The 20896-nt window shown below is 36.0% G+C and overlaps 1 protein-coding gene across 8 annotated transcripts in view; it reads right to left on the reverse strand.

Annotated features, from left to right (window-relative positions):
• Zbtb20 (zinc finger and BTB domain containing 20) overlaps window positions 1-20896 on the reverse strand; it is a 730935-nt gene that overhangs the window by 601163 nt on the left and 108876 nt on the right. The window lies entirely within an intron of this gene.

A 20896-nucleotide genomic window follows, 5' to 3' on the forward strand; every position in this document is an offset into this window, starting at 1 on the left:
TGATCTGCTGCCCAAGGCTCAATAGATTCCCTAGGCCTCTTCACTGACACCCAGATTCAGGGGGTCTTGATCAGTCCCATGCTGGCTTCCCAGGCTAATGCCTGGGATTCAAGAGTTAACCTTTGTCTGGTCAGCTGTTTCTGGGGATTAAACCAGCCCAGTCTTAATCCCTTTGATCATCAGTCCTCCCTCTCTGTTACTGGCTTTCTTGAGTTCAGCTCAGTACTTAACCAAGGGAGTCTGCCTCTTCCTCGATCAGCCACTAAATAAAGTTTCTGTTTCCCAGACTCTCTGGCCATAGGATTGTAGGCTGGCACTCCCCAGATCTATGTCTAAAATCCATATATGAGAGAGTACATGCCATGTTTCTCTTTTTGTGACTGGGTTACCTCACTCAGGATGGTTTCTTCTAGTGTCATCCATTTGCCTGCGAATCTCATGATTCCATTATTTTTTCTGCTGAATAGTACTCCATTGTGTAGATGTACCACATTTTCTCTATCCACTCTTCAGGTGAGGGACATCTAGGTTGCTTCCAAGTTCTGGCAATTACAAATAAAGCTGCTATGAACATAGTGGAACAGACATCTTTGTTGTATGAATGGGCATCTTTTGGATATATGCCTAAGAGTGGAGTTGCTGGGTCTTGTGGTAGGTTTATTCCCATTTTTCTGAGGAATCTCCACGCTGATTTCCAAAGTGGCTGAACCAGTTGGCACTCCCACCAGCAATGGAGGAGTGTCCCCTTTCACCACATCCTCTCCAGCATAAATTGTCATTGGTGTTTTTGATTTTAGCCATTCTGACAGGGGTGAGATGGTATCTGAGAGTTGTTTTGATTTGCATTTCCCGGATGGCTAAGGATGTTGAGCACTTTCTCAAGTGCCTCTCAGCCATTTTAGACTCCTCTATTGAAAACTCTCTATTTAGTTCTGCAGCCCACTTTTTAATAGGGTCCTTTGGTGTTTTGGAGACTTGCTTCTTGAGTTCTTTGTAAATTTTGGAGATCAACCCTCTGTCAGATGTGGGATTAGTGAATATTTTTTCCCATTCTGTGGGCTGCCTTTTTGTCCTGCTGACTGTGTCCTTTGCCTTACAGAAGCTTCTCAGTTTCAGTAGGTCCCATTTATTAATTGTTGATCTTACTGCCTGTGCTACTGGTGTTATGTTCAGGAAGCTGTCTCCTGTACCAATTCATTCAAGGGTACCACCCACTTTCTCTTCTAAGAGGTTCAGTGTGGCTGGATTTATGTTGAGGTCTTTGATCCATTTGGACTTAAGTTTTGTGCATGGCGATAGACATGGATCGATCTGCATTCTTCTACATGCCAGTCTCCAATTATGCCAGCACCATTTGTTGAAGATGCTTTCTTTATTCCATTGTATATTTTTAGCTTCTTTGTCAAAGATCAGATGTTCGTAGGTGTGTGGGTTAATACCCGGGTTTTCAATTCGATTCCATTGGTCTACGTGTCTATTTTTGTGCCATTACCAAGCTGTTTTCAGGACTATAGCTCTATAATAGAGCTTGGGGTCAGGGATGGTGATGCCTCCGGACCTTGCCTTGTTGAACAGGGTTGTTTTGGCTATCCTGGGTCTTTTGTTTTTCCATACAAAATTGATTATTGTTCTTTCAAGGCCTGTGAAGAACTGTGCTGGGATTTTAATGGGGATTGCATTGAATCTGTAGATTGCTTTTGGCAGGATTGCCATTTTTACTACATTGATCCTACCTATCCAAGAGCATGGGAGATCTTTCCATTCTCTGAGGGCTTCTTTAATTTCTTTCTTTAAAGATTCAAAGTTCTTACGATACAGGTCTTTCACTTGTTTGGTTAGCGTTACCCCAAGGTATTTTATGTTGTTTGTGGCAATTGTAAAGGGTGATGTTGCTCTGAATTCTCTTTCAGCCCTTTTATCATCTGTATATAGTAGGGCTACTGATTTTCTTGAGTTGATCTTGTAGCCTGCCACTTTGCTGAAGGTGTTAATCAGCTGTAAGAGTTCCCTGATAGAGTTCTTTGGGTCATTGATGTAAACTATCATATCGTCTGCAAACAGTGAAAGTTTGACCTCTTCCTTCCCAATTTGTATCCCCTTGATCCCCCTTTGTTGTCATATGGCAATAGCTAGAACTTCAAGTACCATGTTGAAAAGGTATGGAGAGAGTGGACAGCCTTGTTTTGTTCCTGATTTTATAGGAATTGCGTTGAGTTTCTGTCCATTTAGTTTGATGTTGGCTGTTGGTTTACTGTATATAGCTTTTATTATGTTTAAGTATGTCCCTGTTATCCCAGATCTCTCCAAGACCTTTATCATGAAGGGGTGTTGGATTTTGTCAAAGGCTTTTTCAGCATCTAGTGAGATGATCATGTGATTTTTGTTTTTCAGCTTGTTTATATGGTGGATTACGTTGATGGATTTTCGTATGTTGAACCATCCCTGCATTCCTGGGATGAAACCTACTTGATCGTGGTGAATGATTGTTTTGATGTGTTCTTGGATCCGATTTGCCAGTATTTTATTGAGTATTTTTGCATCAATGTTCATGAGGGATATTGGTCTGAAGTTCTCTTTCTTAGTTGTATCTTTGTGTGGCTTGGGGATCAAGGTTATTGAAGCCTCATAGAAAGAGTTTGGCAAAGACCCTTCTGCTTCTATTGTGTGGAACACTTTGAGAAGAATTGGTATAAGCTGTTCTTTGAATTTCTGGTAGAATTCTGCACTGAGGCCATCTGGACCTGGGCTTTTTTGGTTGGGAGACTTTTGATGACAGCTTCTATTTCCATAGGGGTTATAGGTCTATTTAAATTGCTTATCTGTTCTTGATTTAGTTTTGGCAATTGATAGCTGTCCAGGAAGTCATCCATTTCCTTTAAATTTTCAAATTTTGTGGAGTACAGGTTTTCAAAGTATGACCTAATGATTCTCTGGATTTCCTCAGAGTCTGTTGTTATGTCCCCCTTTTCATTTCTAATTTTGTTAATTTGCGTGTTCACTCTCTGCTGTTTGGTAAGTTTGGACAAAGGTTTGTCTATCTTGTTGATTTTCTCAAAGAACCAACTCTTCGTTGCATTGATTCTTTGTATTGTTTTCCTGGTTTCTACTTTATTGATTTCAGCCTCAGAGAATTTTTTTTAAAAGATTGGTTTGTCCATTCTAATGTCTAGTGTCAAAAACTTCCATTTTTACATTATAGACAGAATACATATGTATATGTATGCATATGTATGTATATGTATAAATGTATACATACACACACACATACACACACACAAAACACAACTAAATGTGTTTTATACTAAAAATAAGACCAAGGATTATGACCTACCACCTAAGTACAGGCCACACTGCAAAAATCCACATTGATTCTAATGAAACTCAGGCATAGGAGGATATTGTAGTAATCTTATCTCCCAAATATAAGTTTTCAATTCAAGACTCAGGGAATTCTATAATTGTTACTGGAACAACACCAATAGGGGAAGAGATGAAATTAAATGCTGACCTTTCACTCAAATAACTGGACTAATACCCGAAATAATAACACAAGAGCAAATAGAATGACAACAGAAAGTCCCCAGTGCTCAGCTCATTTATTTATGATAGAACCTGTTCTACAGGTCTTTTGATGACTGAGATATTAACAGAAAATATTAGTTATCTAAAGAGAATGAGGAAAACATCTTGCAATCACCAGGGAAGCTTTTGTTCAAGTTAACCTTTCTCTCCCAGAGATGAGTACCATAGACTAGATTTAATTGGCATAGTCATTTTAGGCTCAAGTAGATCAATGTCATCAGAAAATTACAATACAATGGTAGACTTGCAATTGGCAACTCTGCCCCTTAAAACAATTACACTAATCTAGTATTTTCATCATTCAGACAAGAAAACTATCTTTGTAACCTTTACATAATCAGATAAAGTGGCCACTACCCCAAAACATGGAGATTATTTGACTTCACATGTGGTTCAACAAACAAGAAGGAAGTCCACTAGGTTAAAATGACATCATATATCAGGAGTGACTCATTTTGATAAGAATTTCACTTATTGTTTCTGTCACCTTCACAGCCCTCATTCATTCTGATATAATACCTCTTGGTTCCTAGTATTCAGGCAGATTTGCATGTTTGGATCCATATGCTGCAAGTACACTGGATGTGAGTTTTCTGTTTCTCTCCCGTTATGGTCAAAAAGGACTGAGACTTTATGGATGGATCACTAACATATGTATCACAATTCCTAGTGAAAAAAATCAGGAACTTTGCTTATGTGAAAAGGGAACCTAATCAAACTAGAGGCAGCCCCAGAAATTATGTATTTTACTCTGTTGTCACCAGGACATTTAAAGAACTAAAAAACTGTTTTTTAAACTCCAGGTCATACTATCAACACTTTTTAAATTAAGATTGGTGGATACTCTGAAAGCAAAGGAAGATGTTCATTCCTTAATACTCTGCCTGACCCACTCTATCCCTATGTGCTAAATAATTTTTAATCCCAGCACTTGGTAGGCAGAGGCAGGTGGATCTCTGTGAGTTTGAGGCCAGCAGGGTCTACAGAGTGAGTTCCAGGATAGCTAGAGCTACACAGAGAAACTCTATCTTGAAAAACAAAAACAAAAAAGAAGAGAAAATAAAGGTATGCTAGAATGGAAAAGAATATGACAAAATGAGATGGAATTGAAACATAATAGAATACAGAGTATCCATGTACATTGTACATAGGGCAAACACAGTCTTATGAAATTTGTGTTTCATCTGTAATTACTTGAGGATATCTGAACACTTCACTGTGTCTTAGATGTACTTCTACAGGTAGCTTTGGGTCTTGGGCTTTTGTCTAGTTTCATTTTAAACTAGTCACCCATTGTGGTGGTTTGAAAGAAAATGGCCACCAAGAGGAGTGGCACTATTAGGAGGTGTGGCTTTGTTGGAGTAGTAAAGCCTTGTTGGAGAAAGTGTGCCACTGTGGAGACAAGTTTTAAGGTCTCATATATGCTCAAACCACATCAGTGTCTCAGACCACTTCCTGTTGCCTGTCCAAGGTGTAGAAGTCTCAGCTACCTCTCTAGCACCATGACTGCCTGCAGCCACAATGTCCCACCATAATGATGATATACTGAGCCTCTGAACTGTAAGCCACCTCTTTAAATGTTTTTTGTAAGAGTTGCTATGGTCACAGTGTCTCTTCACAGCAATAGAGCCCCTAAGACAATCAATCATTCATTGCAGGACTTAACACAAGCTCTCATTTCTATAGATTCGGGGGTACTTCCTTTGATCACAAATTTAAACACTTTGTGAGAGATGGTGTTACCCTCTGGAGAAAATATGAATCCATACACAAAAGGTAACTAGCTAGTTTTATACCTAAGGAGGGGTGGGTGTATTAAGTGCCCTGTAGTTAGCACATATCTTCCAAGCTGAGATGGAGATCAGTTTTATAAGTCCTTTTAGGAAATGCACAGTACCCTCTATATTTATTTTGACAATTTTCCCAAGACAAGAAAATCTGATACCAAATTCATTAGCAAAGTGAAATGAAAAGGAACACAGCATACATTGCTATTAATGGAGTTCATGCATGTCACTACCCACAAATGTACTAAAAATAAATTCATCTCTATTTGACTATCTCCACACAAAAATCTGTTTTTAATACACAACGATTCAAAAGTTCCATTTTTTATGTTTTAAAGACATTTAAATTGTATAACTTCCTTCCCAAGAAAAATCTTTAGGAATTTCATCACTATTACATATTTAATGAAAATAGCATACACAGAGAGAGAGAGAGAGAGAGAGAGAGAGAGAGAGAGAGAAAGGTTAAAAACATTCAGCATCCTATGACTCAAATATATTTTTGAAGTTCACAAATTAGTAGGCTCTAGATTCAGAATAATGACAAATGTCACAGTCATCTGTAATTGATAAAGTATATTTATATGAATCACTAGCACTAAATGGATATTGTTCATGTAAGAATTTATATCTAATTCACCTATAAAATGGATATTTTAGTAGAATAGTGAAAATTTTACAAAAGATAGCAAGAATGAATATGAATGAAAATATATTTATTTTTCAGACACTTTTGAAAACTGTATACTACTTTGGAAAGTAAGCCTCTCATGGCTAGGCCCCTCGTGTCATTAAATAAGTATATGCAAATGGAACAACAATTATACATAATCTACTTGGAGTCCTCAAAAAGCCTGAAGTAAAACTTCCCAATAAAAACTGCACAGAAACTAGATATTATTCAACTTTTTAAATGCTGAATGGATTCAGATACCTAGGATATTAGAAAAATCACATTCCTGGGTATGTCTGCGAGTGCTTTTATAGAGATGGTTAGATGAAGAATGCTTGGACATAATTAATGGGCTGATCCTCTGGGATTAGAAATGTGAACAGAGTCCTGGAAGGTGGGGCAATGTGGAAGAGGTGGCTGGAGGATGTGTCTTAGAAAGGTCTGCCTTACACCTGGACCTTCCTACTTCTGTTTCTTGTTACTAGCAGTAAGCACCATGTGCTCTTGCTACATTCTGTCTTTCCATGGCCCAGGGCAATGGAACAAGTGTACATCACTGATATCACTGAAAATATGAGGAAAATATGAGCCAAAACAAATATTTCTTCATGGTTTTTGTAAAAGTGATTTTAAAAATCACCATAAAAGCAGCAAAAAATTAGGAGCAGGTATTTAACAAACATGAAACTGCATTAGATACAGGAAATGAAATGTGAAGTGTAAAGGTAGAAAATGTGGAAAACTGATTTTATAAATATTGACTATTGAATTTAAAATGTCATTTGCACATTCTTTACATTTAAACGTTCTCTTCAGGCAGGAAAACAGTAAATGGCAGCATCACAGAATTTGAAAGACTAAATAAACTCCCATATACTATAGAGTAAGAAACTGAGACTCAAGGAGGATCACTAATTGCTCAAGTAAAACACAAACATCATGAAATTAAGTTTCGTTATGTTATGTTGAATGTGTTATCAATAGGGATAACTCAAAACTGTATTGTGGAGCATGTCTGGGGATTGCATGTGTTCATGTGTTCATGAATATGTTGTGTTATTAGTAGTGATAACACAAGAATGTAGTGTGTGGGACATGCTTGGATTGCACCTGACCTGCATGTGGAAGCTAGGGAAAATCTCAGCAGAGGTTGCACCTCAGATACAGTTCACTGGTTTGGTTTGGTTTGGTTTGGTTTGGTTTGGTTTGGAGACAGGATCACTCCATGGCCTGAAACTCACTAAGTGGAATATTGTGGCTATTACAAACTGTTGAACTTGTCTCTACCCTCCCACATACCAAATAATAAACATCAATATTTTAAGTGAAAGAAAGGAATGATTTGTTGTTATAAACATGGTATCTACCTACATACGTACATACATACATATACATACATATATACACGGAACAAACTCATATATGAGTATCTCTTAAATTAGACCATAGGCAATAAACACAGAAAAACACACACATACACTCTCACACACATACACACATAGATACAAAGAGAAACTAGTATTTTGCAAGTTGCAGGTACATTTATTTCCCTACAAATTAAAATTATCACGTTCTAATGTAAGAAACTCACAAAGCTATTTTTGAATTTGTAGACTTTCCTCAGTCACCTCAGCTTGTCCACATTTAACAAGAATGCAATAAGAAGGATGCAAAATTATAAATGCAATTGTCTCTGTTCCCACAGCTCAGGATATGGATTGGGGGATTATTAACACTTAGAAATGCAAGTTACTTTGAGCTTCTTGCTTTGTACATAGAAGTCTTACAACTAATTGGGCTGATGTCTCCCAAGTGAAAAGACATAGAAATGCTAGTCAATGAAACTCAGACTCCAAAACAGGAAGATCTTCCATCCAATTTCAAGTCAAGCCGGGCAGTGGTGGCGCACGCCTTTAATCCCAGCACTCGGGAGGCAGAGGCTGGCGAATCTCTGTGAGTTCGAGGCCAGGCTGGACCGAAAGCCTCCAAAACAATACAGAGAAACCCTGTCTCATAAAAAACAAAAAAAAATTTCAAGTCAACTTTAAATGTCCATCTACTTAAAAGCAGAACAGTTTTAAAATAATTCAATTTAAGTATTTCAATTAATTTACATATTTAAAATTATAAAGGAAATCTGTTTTTTCCTATTACTCTTCTGGAGGAGGACTGGTTTATTAATATGTTTTATGGTGTGTGTGAGAGTGTGTGAGTGTGTGTATGTGTGTGTGTGTGTGTGTGTGTGTGTGTGTACGTATGTATGTATGTATGTGTGTGGGTGAGAGAGAGATTTAAAAATGTGGCTTGATTTTATGTGCCTGCATCCCAATCCTGGCAGACATTTTGTTTTTACTTAACCATTAAACTGAGTGTCTGTTATGAAACTTAGGAAAATAGAATGGGAGCAAAAGGAAGCCCTAATCATTATAAACACTGTATTGTAATTCTAAGGCAGCAAATTCTCAATTGCTCTAACGGTTGGTGTGTTTGGTTATTAAACAACTTTCCCCAATCATTGTCATCTTGGGGAGGGCAGCTCTAAATTAATGACAGGTGGTAGCTCTGGCCTCTACTGTCTCCACACTGGGCAGCTCCAAGGGCAACTGATGTGCTTCAGTAGTGACTCCTCCATTTTCCTCTCAACTGTCTTGCCTTTATTCTTTGAACTTAAAATCTTAACCCATGCTGCAGGCAAAATAAACTTGTGGTAACTGGTCAGACGGAAAATGTATGCTCAGTGGTTTTAATAGAAAATTCAACAATACCCAGGTTGACAATTTTTTAATAACCATAATTCCCAGTCAGAACTATCATAAGACAGGAAAGAAGGCCTCAAAAGAACTTACTTTGAACTGTTTTCTTTTTAGCACAATAATGAACAAATAAGGAAAAAGCATCTAGTTTGCAAGAGAGTCAAAGACTGTAAAATTTGTGAATTTGGTAATAATCAGGTATTTCCAATAAGTCTAAAAATATATTTCATCTCTGAGAAACATAACTGAACCACTAGCTACCAAGCTTGTAACCAAAAGGAAAAACCAAGCTTGAAACCAAAAGAAAAATCCATGACACCAAGAGATACTATTTAAGTTCACGGTAACCAACCTCCAGGAAAAGTATTGGATCATTCCAATTCTCTTAATCGATGAATTTACTTCAAGAAAAAAATGGGCTCCATTTCTGTTTTAAAATTCCAGAGTGTCTCTAATAGAACAACTATGACAACCTTGCCGTTGTTCTCACGTAAGAGGAAACCCTATAATAAGAGCTTCCCAAAATGTCAAATAATACTCGTCTCATAACAGGGCCTCTTTGTTCATTCACCATGTCTCTTTTGATACACACAGATAATAAAAGTTCATGTAAAACTAAAGGTAATATAGAGCAGAAGCCAACACTAATTCTGTATAAATATGTCTGATTAATAGGAATGCCATTGTTATGGTTATTTCGTAATGTCACTATTGTTACAAGAGCTGAGGATAGAAGGACCCTCACTCTCACTGTTTTTGTTCATCCTCTGTCACCCAATCAGTTGGTGGATTTTCATTCAATGGGTGAAACGAAGGATAGACTTTTTTGTCCATTAATTATTTTTGTTGCATTAGTTAAACACATAACCTGTGAAACTAACATTAAATTAATGAGAAAAAGCAGGAGTTTTATTCTAAACTGAATTCCTCATCACACACACACACAGACACACACACACCACAGACACACACACAACCACACACACACACACACACACACACACACACACGTGCACACTGCAGGCTTACTGCAGGCCCTGGTTTTTCAGTCACAACTACTACAATTACACTAGTGTTGCCTATGAGAATTTGAAAGAAATAATTAGCACAATAACTCCAAAACTTGATTAAGAGCCTAGCAAGTTAAAACTAAAATATGGTCGGATAGTTCAATTACTATGTGGGGTTCAATCACAAAAATAAAAAAAGCACCCACATGGCAGAAGTACAGGGATGTACATTCTCAGTGAATGGGAAGAAAATGGAAACAAGGTCATAGGTACCAGCCTAAACACCCTAATGTATTTGAAAGAATATTCTTAGGTGAGTAGATGTCTGTATTGTCCTTACTTTGTTTCCTCTTTAAATTCTTCTCTTCTCAATCCACCCCCTTGAAGCTACAGCATGATATAAAACTTAACAGTGGATCTTAAATTTAGCTGACACTTTTATATTCTTCAAAGCATACTCTTTCGATTGCACCCAAGAAGGAGATTATTAAATAGTAGCAGGAGACCAGTTGCCAGACCATTTTGACTGGGGGAAGAATACATTGTGCTTTCTTGCTGACAAACCAAACATTTCTACAATCTTTATAATAAATTTCATAAATAAGCTGCTATTAATGACTGCAAAGGGGGGATTATATTTATTCCAAGTCCCTTCATCCTTCCTCAAACCATCAGTAGCCTGAAGAAGTGGCAGGAAGGGTACATGAAAAGCTTCATGCTGAGCTGAGCCCAGTCTCCTAGGAGGCAGGTCCTGTCAGTCAGATGCAAGGATACACCTCTGTGATTATTTTAGTCCATTTGTTGTAGTAATTAGCTAGTGTTCCCTTTTGCGGAAGCTGGCATCAGTCACAGACCACTTTTTATTTTTAATATAGACTTTCTTTCCTTTTTAAAAAATGAATTTACATATTTTCCATCTCCCAATCCCTCCTATGTTTTATTTATGAATATAGCTCTTCTTGATGGTAACTTTAATGTGAAATAGGTAGTAATTAATGTCCCAGGCTGCTAGGTTAATCTCTTTCCACTCTCTCTACAGAGACGTTTAAGGTAAGTAACAGTTTACAGTCAATATTAGGTTTAATTATGCTTAATGAGAGTTAGTGTCTCTGTTTACTAACTACATTTAGGTGTGTGGATCCTAGATGAGTTTTCCCCTGGCCTCACTCTGATTCGTTAACAGTGCCTGTGTGTGCTGTATGTGCTGCATTAAAGCTAGGAAGCAGTTTGTAGAGGAGAAAGAAATAAGGCATCTGTTACAGTTGAGACACCATTAAACCAGTCGGTGCAGTCTCGGAACAACCACATCTTTCTTTGGGAAGAGAATGTCACTTTATGCTTTCCAAACAGATTCACTTAAGAGGCTAATTATTGACTAAATTCAACACTCTGAGCAAGGCTATACATACAAAATCTGTTTCAAGCTTCAAATAGCCATCAGTGGTACATATTAAAAAAAACTACAGAGCACTAAACTCTCAAAGTGTCCTGTGTCATTCATTTAACATCATTGCAAGTACTAAGTTCTAAAGCAACTGGTTTAGTCATTTTTCTTGCCTAAAGATAGTTTACCTTAAATTATGTTCATCTTCATTGCAGAATAGGTGGCAAAACTAATTTTATTACTGAAGAGACAAATTTAGGGAGACAAACTCACAAATCAAATGAAAACAAGTAAAGAGTCAAAAGAAATGCATCACTTATGTGTTTAAGGAACCCCTTTTGTTAAGTTCTTACCATGTGTGAAGTTGGCAATTTAGTTCCTCTAAGTCTGTTCACTGATTAATCGATTCTGTAAGCAATATTACCTTGTGTCTGTGTTAAGGACCTTGATGAGAAGGCAATCCCTTCCCTTAACAAGTTCACCACATAGAAGACACAGGTAAAAACTAACAAGAAGTGCAATATTACTGATCATGAGGTAAATGTTGAAGAGACACAGGACTGATCTACTCTATCTGGAACAGAATTTTGTTTTTTGTTTATATGAAGGCCATGGAGACTCAACAAGTGGGAAGAGCAAAGGAGCTAGAAAAGATTCTTTAAAAGACAACAAACTGTAAACTGTGAGGAAGGATTGTGTACCAAGAGAAGGGAAGATAAGGAAACAGGAACGAAGTTTGCAAGTAAGGAACACGAAAAGTAGATTGAAACCAAATTCAATGTCATCCCCCATTAATTGTTTTAAGTAATGTGAGAAGTAAGAAAAACTACAGTGGTATCTTGAGAACCAAAGACAAGGTATCTTAAATCTGGAAGCTATACTGAATTTCACTGTACCCATTGTTAACAGATATTTTAAAATTGCTAAGTCTTCCAACATCTTGTATTAGAACTCCTCTAATTCAGGTAAAAACTAAATACTTTGTGCCAGGGGACAAAGATTTACTTCAATGAATAACAGCAACGAAACTATATAAGAGGAAGCTATTGGGTACATTAGGAACCTTATAAATGATGATTTGGTAAAAAAACAAAATGTTTACAATTCATTTCAGAAAGTATTTGCTTTTTGAAAATTCTACCTGAATACACCATTCTACCTGAATACACCCTGATTATGTTTTTGCCTTGAATTTACTGAATTTCAACTTATTTACTACCAAGTTAAAATTGAACACAATAAACGCATATGGTGTATAACACAATGTCCAAACACATATAAGTACATGAAATACTTCCCATATTTGCCAAAAGATTTAAACTCTACTCTATAACAACTCTAAAATTTACAATACATCACCTAGAGTCACAATCTTGTGTGACAAAGCCTATTAACTTAGTCTTCCTACCTGCATGCTCTTTTATCACTAACTCCCCATCACTTTAACTTTCTAGATAGACAAATAGACAGACAGACAGACAGACAGACAGACAGATAGACAGACAGCATCTAAAATTGAGTATCAGTATTCCAGTGTCATCTACTGATGACCATTTAGGTTGTTTCTGTATCTTGGCTTTTGTGAACAACACTGGAGTAAACTTTGGAGGCAGGTATCTCCTCTGCATAGTATATGTTCATAGATCTGAACATATACTAGAAGTGTGACATTGCTGGGTGATAAAACAATTCTATTTGTAACTTCTGGAGTGATTTCCAAAATGTTTTCCATATTTACTAATCTATATCTTTAACAGTATGCAAAGAATTTTCTGTATTTAAAATGTCAGTAACACATACCTTCAGCTTTTTAATAACATATTAACAGGTATGAAATACTAGCTTACTGTAATTTTAATTTGTGTATTTATGATTATTATTGATGTCTGACATTCATTTCTCTCTTGATTATTTATATCTTCTTGTAAGAAAAAAATAAGTTTCTTTGTCCATTGAACAAACACAATGAGTACCTTATGTTTATTGAATATTAGTCCTTATCTAATGTTTGGTTTTGAAACTACATCCTCCTTTTCTGTGGGATAATCTTATAGCCTTTGTTGTTGTTACTTTTCTTTTAGAAAAGAAATCAGAAGCAAATCCACCAAACACTAGGTTTAAGAGGTAAATAATGTAAATTATATACTCAATCAGAAAAGCCTACTTTCTGTAGATAAGTTCTGAGTTTTTAATAATTTTAGAAAAAGAAGTATGTGGCCTATGATAAAATTTTCACCTCTTTTTGGATCATCAATTACTCCTTTGTTATGGTACCCTGACTTCTGTTTAGAGAATACTTCTCTAATTGCAAATGCATTCTGGGTGAGATGACAACTCCATGTGCCTAGGGAAACAATGAGAACCTATGTAGGCATAGAAGAAAGAAAGCTCATGAGGTAAAAACAGAAATATGAAATAAATGTATCAGAACATAGAAATTATTGAAGGAAATGCCTTACTGATAGAAAAATGGTGAAAATGTTACAAATTAAGTCATCAATAGTTATTAGCAACATTTCATGTGTCAGCCATTGAATTTGATATTTTTATTAATAATATCTCCAGTCCTAACCATAACTCTGTGGACAAGATTTAATTCTTCATTTTCTCTTTAGAAGACTAAAGCAAAGAACTAAGTAACTTACCCAATAAGAAACAGCAGTTGAACCAAGGCTAAAACTCAATTTAAACTCGAAGTATAATGCTATTTCCAGATAGGAAGTATAAAACACACATATAAATAAACAAACGTTCCCACATAGCTGTCAACAAGTCACTCTCAAATCATGTCCGTCTGTTAATGAAAGAAGTTGCTTGTGTCTCTAGAGTCAATTAAGACAGTAACATATTTTAGGAACTAAATGAACATATTTCTATAATGTTAAGAAACAAACCATTTTGGAGTGCATAGTCAATCACAGAGGGAAATGTCTTTCATGTATACACTATCTAGTACATAAGAGACTAGACACTTCCCTTAAGACCTCATGGTACATTTAAAATACAAATGGGTACTTACGTACCTTTGTAAAGATTATTCAGATATTTAAGTACTCATTTCTTTATAGTATCTTACATTTAAATGTTTGAAATTAGAAACTAAGTTTAGTACTAAAAGAGACATATTTAAAAACACATAACCTAAATAGTATTAATGAACTAGTAATAGAAAACCATGTTATTATTTTAGTTATATGATCATCTGTTTTTATCCAATTAAAAATGTTAAGTTCCTCCATTTAAAATATGGATACTATCAGTGTTCAGAAATCTGAGTTCACCTACACTTACCTTTCTGCCATGTCCTTTCCACCTCAGTATCTCAACTATGGATAAACTTAAACGGTTTACATTTGCCTATACCACACTACTTCAAGATGGTCTTTAGAACATTCAAATGTTCATTAGAAAACAGCCATTTTTAGATACCTAAATTATGTTCCTCTGTTTAAGGGAAAGTAAAAGGACACACCTATATTTCATTGGTAAGGTTTTTTATCCTGATAATCACAGTTAATCATAGTAGGATTATATAAAATAAATGTGATCTTAGTGTTAACTCATGGTTTATAACATAAAAACATCCACAGGTATATGCTGCAATGCGTCAGTACAAAAAGGACAAATGTATTTCAATATACTATTCATGTGTAGTTCAATGACTCACCATAATAGAATATATACACTATATAGTTGTATCTGTAGATGCACACACATTTCTATTTGAGCAGTTTTCCTGAAAGTTAAAGGGAAAAACACTTAACCTGTTTTCATAACACAAATTATAACTGAAATAAAATGTCCTTTAAAAACTATAATTAATGACTGTTATGTCAAATGTTAACCAACGGGTCAAACCTTATAATTCACAGTTTGAAAGGTCACAGCTTAAAATTATAACTTTAAGAAACTGATTATCTATGAGTAATTTGACAAATCCATCTAATAAACACTAGATGTATAAAAATATTTTAAGATTATAAAGAATGTATGTCCAAGTGGACAGCTGATGAAGGAAATGGACTCTTTTTACTGAACAAGGCTGAAGTCCAGCATAATGCCTTGGTATGACTTCGATGACAAAACAGGCTGCAAGGTCAAGTGGTGTACAAATCCAGTATGATGCACAATGAACAATACCCATCAGAAGACAAAAGCGTTGTGTGCACATGACCAATAAGAGAAAAATATAAACACTTCCATTACCTGCCCTTTCTTCACCATTACTAAGTCTGACTCAAAGATAAATAATATGATACCAAGAAAAATTATCTTAAGGAAATAATTTTCTGTAATTAAAAATTAAGTAGAAATTGCTTGGCAAGCTGTAATGTTTGAAAACACACATGGAGCTTGTCTAAAACAGAATAAGTAGTTTTGAAAATTTTTTTTCTTAGAATTCATCCTGGAGTAAAATACTGCTTCATATCTATGTTCGTACCAAAAACCACCCACATTGTTAGACCATGTGAAAAGAAATATGGCTGTTCTATAATTTAAAGTCAGATGTAATCCACTCTTTAAAATGCAGGCTACTGGAGAAAATGCCTCTACTGGACATTAACTTCCTAGAACCATGGCAGATTTCAGAAATGAACACAATGAATAATTTAAATATCTTATTTGTAATTTCTGTTTATGTCTTAGTATATTTCCTGTTTAGAAGATAATCTTAGGTGTAATAATTATACAGCTCTTTTGCTCAATAGTTTGTTTAATACCTATAAAATGTCTGGCCTGGTGCTAACATTCAACAAATGTTAAGAGAATGAAAGAAGAGTTGGAGGGAAGGAAGGAAGGGGCTGAAGTTACCTAATCTCCTCAAGCATGTTGGTATGATTCTAAGAAGATGCCTCAAAATACACATTCTAATTTATCTTAGAGGCTCAACAAGTCACAGATCTCCTAGCAATTCAGAAACTTTGGAGGTTTTCAAAAGTATAAGATAAAGTTGATATGATGAAAAGGCAAAAGAATGAATGCCTGAGAAGGAAAGGGCATTATGTACAATGCATAGGCTCAGGAAGAGAGAGGTAACACACACAGAACAAGGCTCTGTGCTGCCTATCTCCTAATCATTCTGAATCCTCAGCACAGAGAACATTAAGCAAATGTTCACTAGTTCTTCATGTAGCAAGTGGCAAGTACTGTATTACCAGGCAAGTACTATATTACCAGGTACCTTATATCTTGAGTCACAAAATATAAACCACATAACTATACAAATCCTTTTTTATTCTGGGCATAATTACCCAGCATTTAACAGTAAAAGCAGAGGCATCAAGAGATCCAGTTAGAAAGGAAAGGGTTAAAAAAAGAAAAAGATAGAAAGACTTTTGTAAGAAAAAAAATCAGTATTGTCTGAACCTACAAAAAAGCTTTCAGGGCACCCACAGCTAAAAACTGAGCTGAAGCCGAACCCCTGTAATCCAGCTGCAGAGAGGGAGGAGTGATGGGAAAGGGGTCAAGACCAGGCTGGAGAAACCCACAGAAACAGCTGACCTGAACAAGGGGGAGCTCATGGACACCAGACTGATAGCTGGAAACCCAGCATAGGACCGACCCAGACCCCCTGAACGTGGGTGTCACTTAGGAGGCCTGGGCAATCTATGGGGTCTCTGGCAGTGTATCAGTATTTATCCCTAGTATATGAATGGACTTTGGGAGCCCATTCCACATATAGGGATATTCTCTCAGCCTAGACACACAGGGGAGGGCCTAGGCCCTGCTCCAAATGATAAGACAGACTTTGAAGATCCCCCATGGAAGGACTCACCCTCCCTAGGGAGCAGAAAGGGGATGGGATAGGGGGTTGTTTGGGGGCAGGGAAGGAGGGGAGGGAGGGGGAACTGGAATTGACATGTAAAACAAGCTTGTTTCTAATTTAAATTTTACTTTATATGCCAGTAGGACTCATGGCAAGATGCTTTGCTGAGACCTGTGAATGTGCTTGAAACTGAAGCAAGAAGTATGCGGCTCTCATGGTAACTAGTGCCAATGAGATCTGCAGATATGAATCATGATACCATTAAAACCACATCTGAAGCACATTCTTCCTGATAGTAGCAAAACCTTAACTCTAATTCCACTTGGCCTGGGAAACATTTCTGTCATTCTGCTGGACCAGCCCACACATACTGGCTCTTGATAGGTTCTGGGCGCAACCATCTGGCCCTTTATTTACTTAACTCTTTTTCTAATACTGACAAGCACATTAGTAACACTCCTTTGATCACTAGTAAATATAGAGCTACTGCACAACTAACATCTTCTCATCTGAAAGTCACTAATTAGTTGTGGGTAGGAGTTGAAGAGTATTACAAAGACATGTTGAGCATTACTACAGTAAGTAATCTAAATACCCCAGAATGCATGCTAATTTATTTCCCACTTCATTAGAGGAATGGAAAACACCTTGTCAACACTAAACAAATCAAAAAAGAAACCAGAGCATTTGGAAGGATGATAGGTAGTTAAGGAGAGAGGATGATAGCAGAACTGGGGCGGGGTCTACATTTATTCTTGATATTTTTCTTTTCCTTACTTAACAGTATGACTCAAGGCTCAGGAATGGAACATGACTCTGGAAATAGAGGCAGGACAACCACTATAAATTAAAAGCTAGCATGGTACATAGTGAGACTATCTTCTCAGAAGCCAAAAAGGAAAGGCTAAGATAAAAGTGTATTTAACAGTAATGTTGCATTCAGTTAATAAACACAGGTTTCCAAAAGAGACAAATAAGGTGGCTGGCCCATGATTATTCTAACTAGTATTTATGTAGAACACAACTTCATATTAATATTTATATACAAAAGTACTAAATAATTTGATTTTACAGAATACAATACAATATAGACATAAATTAAATAATGCCCTTCTAAGAGATGCTAAAAAGACATTTAGAAAAACAACATTAAGTTAAATAGTTTCAAAACTAGAACTTTATACAATTTTGGTCCATTATAATTTATTTATAGTATATTTTTAAGTAGATGAGAAACTAACCATTATATTTAACATAAGATCCAGGTTGTTCACAGAAAATGAGCTGTTTTGTGTGTTAATTCAAGCAAAGCATCATAATCCAGCTCCCTGAATCTGTGTAGGCTCAATAAGTCATCCTTATTTCTAGGTTCAAAGATGGGACACCTAGCAATGACTTTCAGAAGTTATTTTGGATTTCAGTTTTGCTCATTCATCCATAGACATTTTGGGGAAAACAACCATTACTTATACTACAAAAAGCTAGAATCTCAATGAAAAACATAGCTTACACACTGTGAAGTATTTCAGTTCCTTATCAAATCCTGTTATTAATGAATAACTAATGCAAAACCAATACTTGGTTGATATGCAGAAACAAATTGTTGTAAGGATAAACAGAATAAGTAAGAGGACACAACACACTGGTCAGTATGCAATTTAAGATCTGTCAAAGAATTAGGGTATATGTTAGTCACTGATATGTGAAATAGGAATGATTTTACTTACAGATAAATACAGGTACACAGATGAGACATAATAAGAGACTTGTGCTACAATAGAACAAAACAAACAACAGAACAAACAAACAAACTAAAAACCTCCTCAGATGTTTCCAAGAGTTGCAAAGAAGTGATTAACTAGCTGACAGAGCTATTAGACACGACAGGTATGTAAGCACCATGGGCAGCAATGTTGGTGGCCTCTACCAATCAAAAGGATTTGCCAGTACAGACTGGATGCCTGGAGCCAAGCACTACAAAAAAATAATAAAACCTGGAGGCAACTAATGGAAGACTCAACAAAACCCACTTCAAACTCCAAATATTCCCAGAAACCTAGGCTGAAGAATGTTTTCACTTGGGAACGGCATACACTGTGTATTAACTAGAGTTTACCTCTACTTCCCCTACTATGTAGAACAAGAGACCTAAAACATCAACAACAACAACAACAAAAAATCCCATTCTGTTTCCCACAGAAGAGATTCTAACTTTAGCTGGCAAAGATTTCTATTGATAGGTATGACCAGAATGTCACTACATGAGCAGATGGCTGAAGCAGGCCCACTTCACTTACAATGTATTATGTGGTTCTTTGTGTCCCAATCAAACAAAACAAAACACAGAAGAGGTCACTGTGCCCTCCTTTGTCTGATGGGAAGCTTTATCTGTGAAATATGACTATAAAGTTACAGCACAGACATTAATGCTACATAATGCCATTTCTATAATTTATTTAATATTGTTCAAAATGAAATCATACATTTATGAAAACAGAAAAATACATGGAAACAGTACAAAATTTTGATGTTTGAAGGAACATGAATGAAAATGGAGATAATTATTGTAAGTGAAAGAAGACTGTTTCAGAAAGAGAAATGCTATATGTCTTATTTCACACATGGTTCATAGGGAAACAAAAGCAAGTGTGTACATATAACACAATGAAAGTAAAGTTGCAGAGGGGAGTTAGGAGACAAATGGGAGAGGGAGGAAAAGAGAAGGTAAGGAGGCTTGAAAGGTGGTGGCAACATATTAAGTACACTGTATATATCAGTATGAAAAAATGATTAACTAAAAGCAAAAACTTTCAAAAATTACATGACACATTTTTATTTTTTCAAGGCTATAACCATCACCAAGAAAAGAATAATCATATTTATCTTTCTAGGTTTTTAAGCAGCCATTTACATTTATGACATTCCATGAAAAACTTAAGAAAAAAGCTGTTAAAACACAAATCCCAACAGTCCAGAGAGATGGCTGAGCTGGTAAAATATTTGCTGTGCAATCATAAGTAACAGAGTACAGATCCCAGCACCCACAAAAAAGATGGCATGGAAGCATGCACTATAGCCCAAGTGCTAGATGGGCAGAGACAGGTGGATCCTGGAGTCCAACTGAATTGGTGATTAATTTCACAAAATGACGATTACAACAAATGTCAAAAGTGATAAATTTTGTATCATGAGATGGTCTGAGACACACAAACACAGAAAGAGTGAAACATACACAGACACATAACACAAACTAAATTCTCAGTGTGCTAGCCTCATTTCTATCACTACCCCACAATATGCACTACTCTGAACCTTAAAATAAAATGAATGAAACAGCAGTACAAGAGAAAAATTAGGAATACATATCTATTTGTCCTAATAATAAAGATGGCTGAAATATCGTTAAATGCATAGATACATGTGGTCATGGAAACTTACAAAGAGAATTCTGGTTACCCACTTTCAAGAATGAGATGATGAAATATGAGGTTCAAGAATACATCTTTAGTACCTCTGTATCTTAAAATATTGCCTAGTATTAATTTTTCATCAAGTTGTCATTTTCCCTGACATTTGGTTTTATTAATCAAGGCATTTATCATTAATTTGTAGAAAATATCATAATTAAGCCAAATAAAATAAAATCCTTAAAAGGTTAAAATTAGAAAGCAGGTGAATTAGAACTTTGACATTACTCTGTTGACATACAGAGGCTTCTTTGAAGTACAGGAATCAAGTTTTTTCAGAGTTTGGTGCCTCAATCTTGGGGCTGGATGGTTTTGTAAAGTGTTATAAAGATTTGATTTAAAGCTGTCTGACAGTTTTGACATTCAGGTTAAAGTACTGCTGCTGCATTTGGAACAATTTGCATATCCCACTGCTAAATACAACGTTTGAGGTGTGCACTGGTGTAAAGAAATTAAAAACAAGCTATCACACA

The sequence above is a fragment of the Mesocricetus auratus genome, unplaced genomic scaffold (genome assembly GCF_017639785.1).
Source record: "Mesocricetus auratus isolate SY011 unplaced genomic scaffold, BCM_Maur_2.0 Super-Scaffold_100008, whole genome shotgun sequence".
In the NCBI taxonomy this organism is placed as follows: domain Eukaryota; kingdom Metazoa; phylum Chordata; class Mammalia; order Rodentia; family Cricetidae; genus Mesocricetus; species Mesocricetus auratus.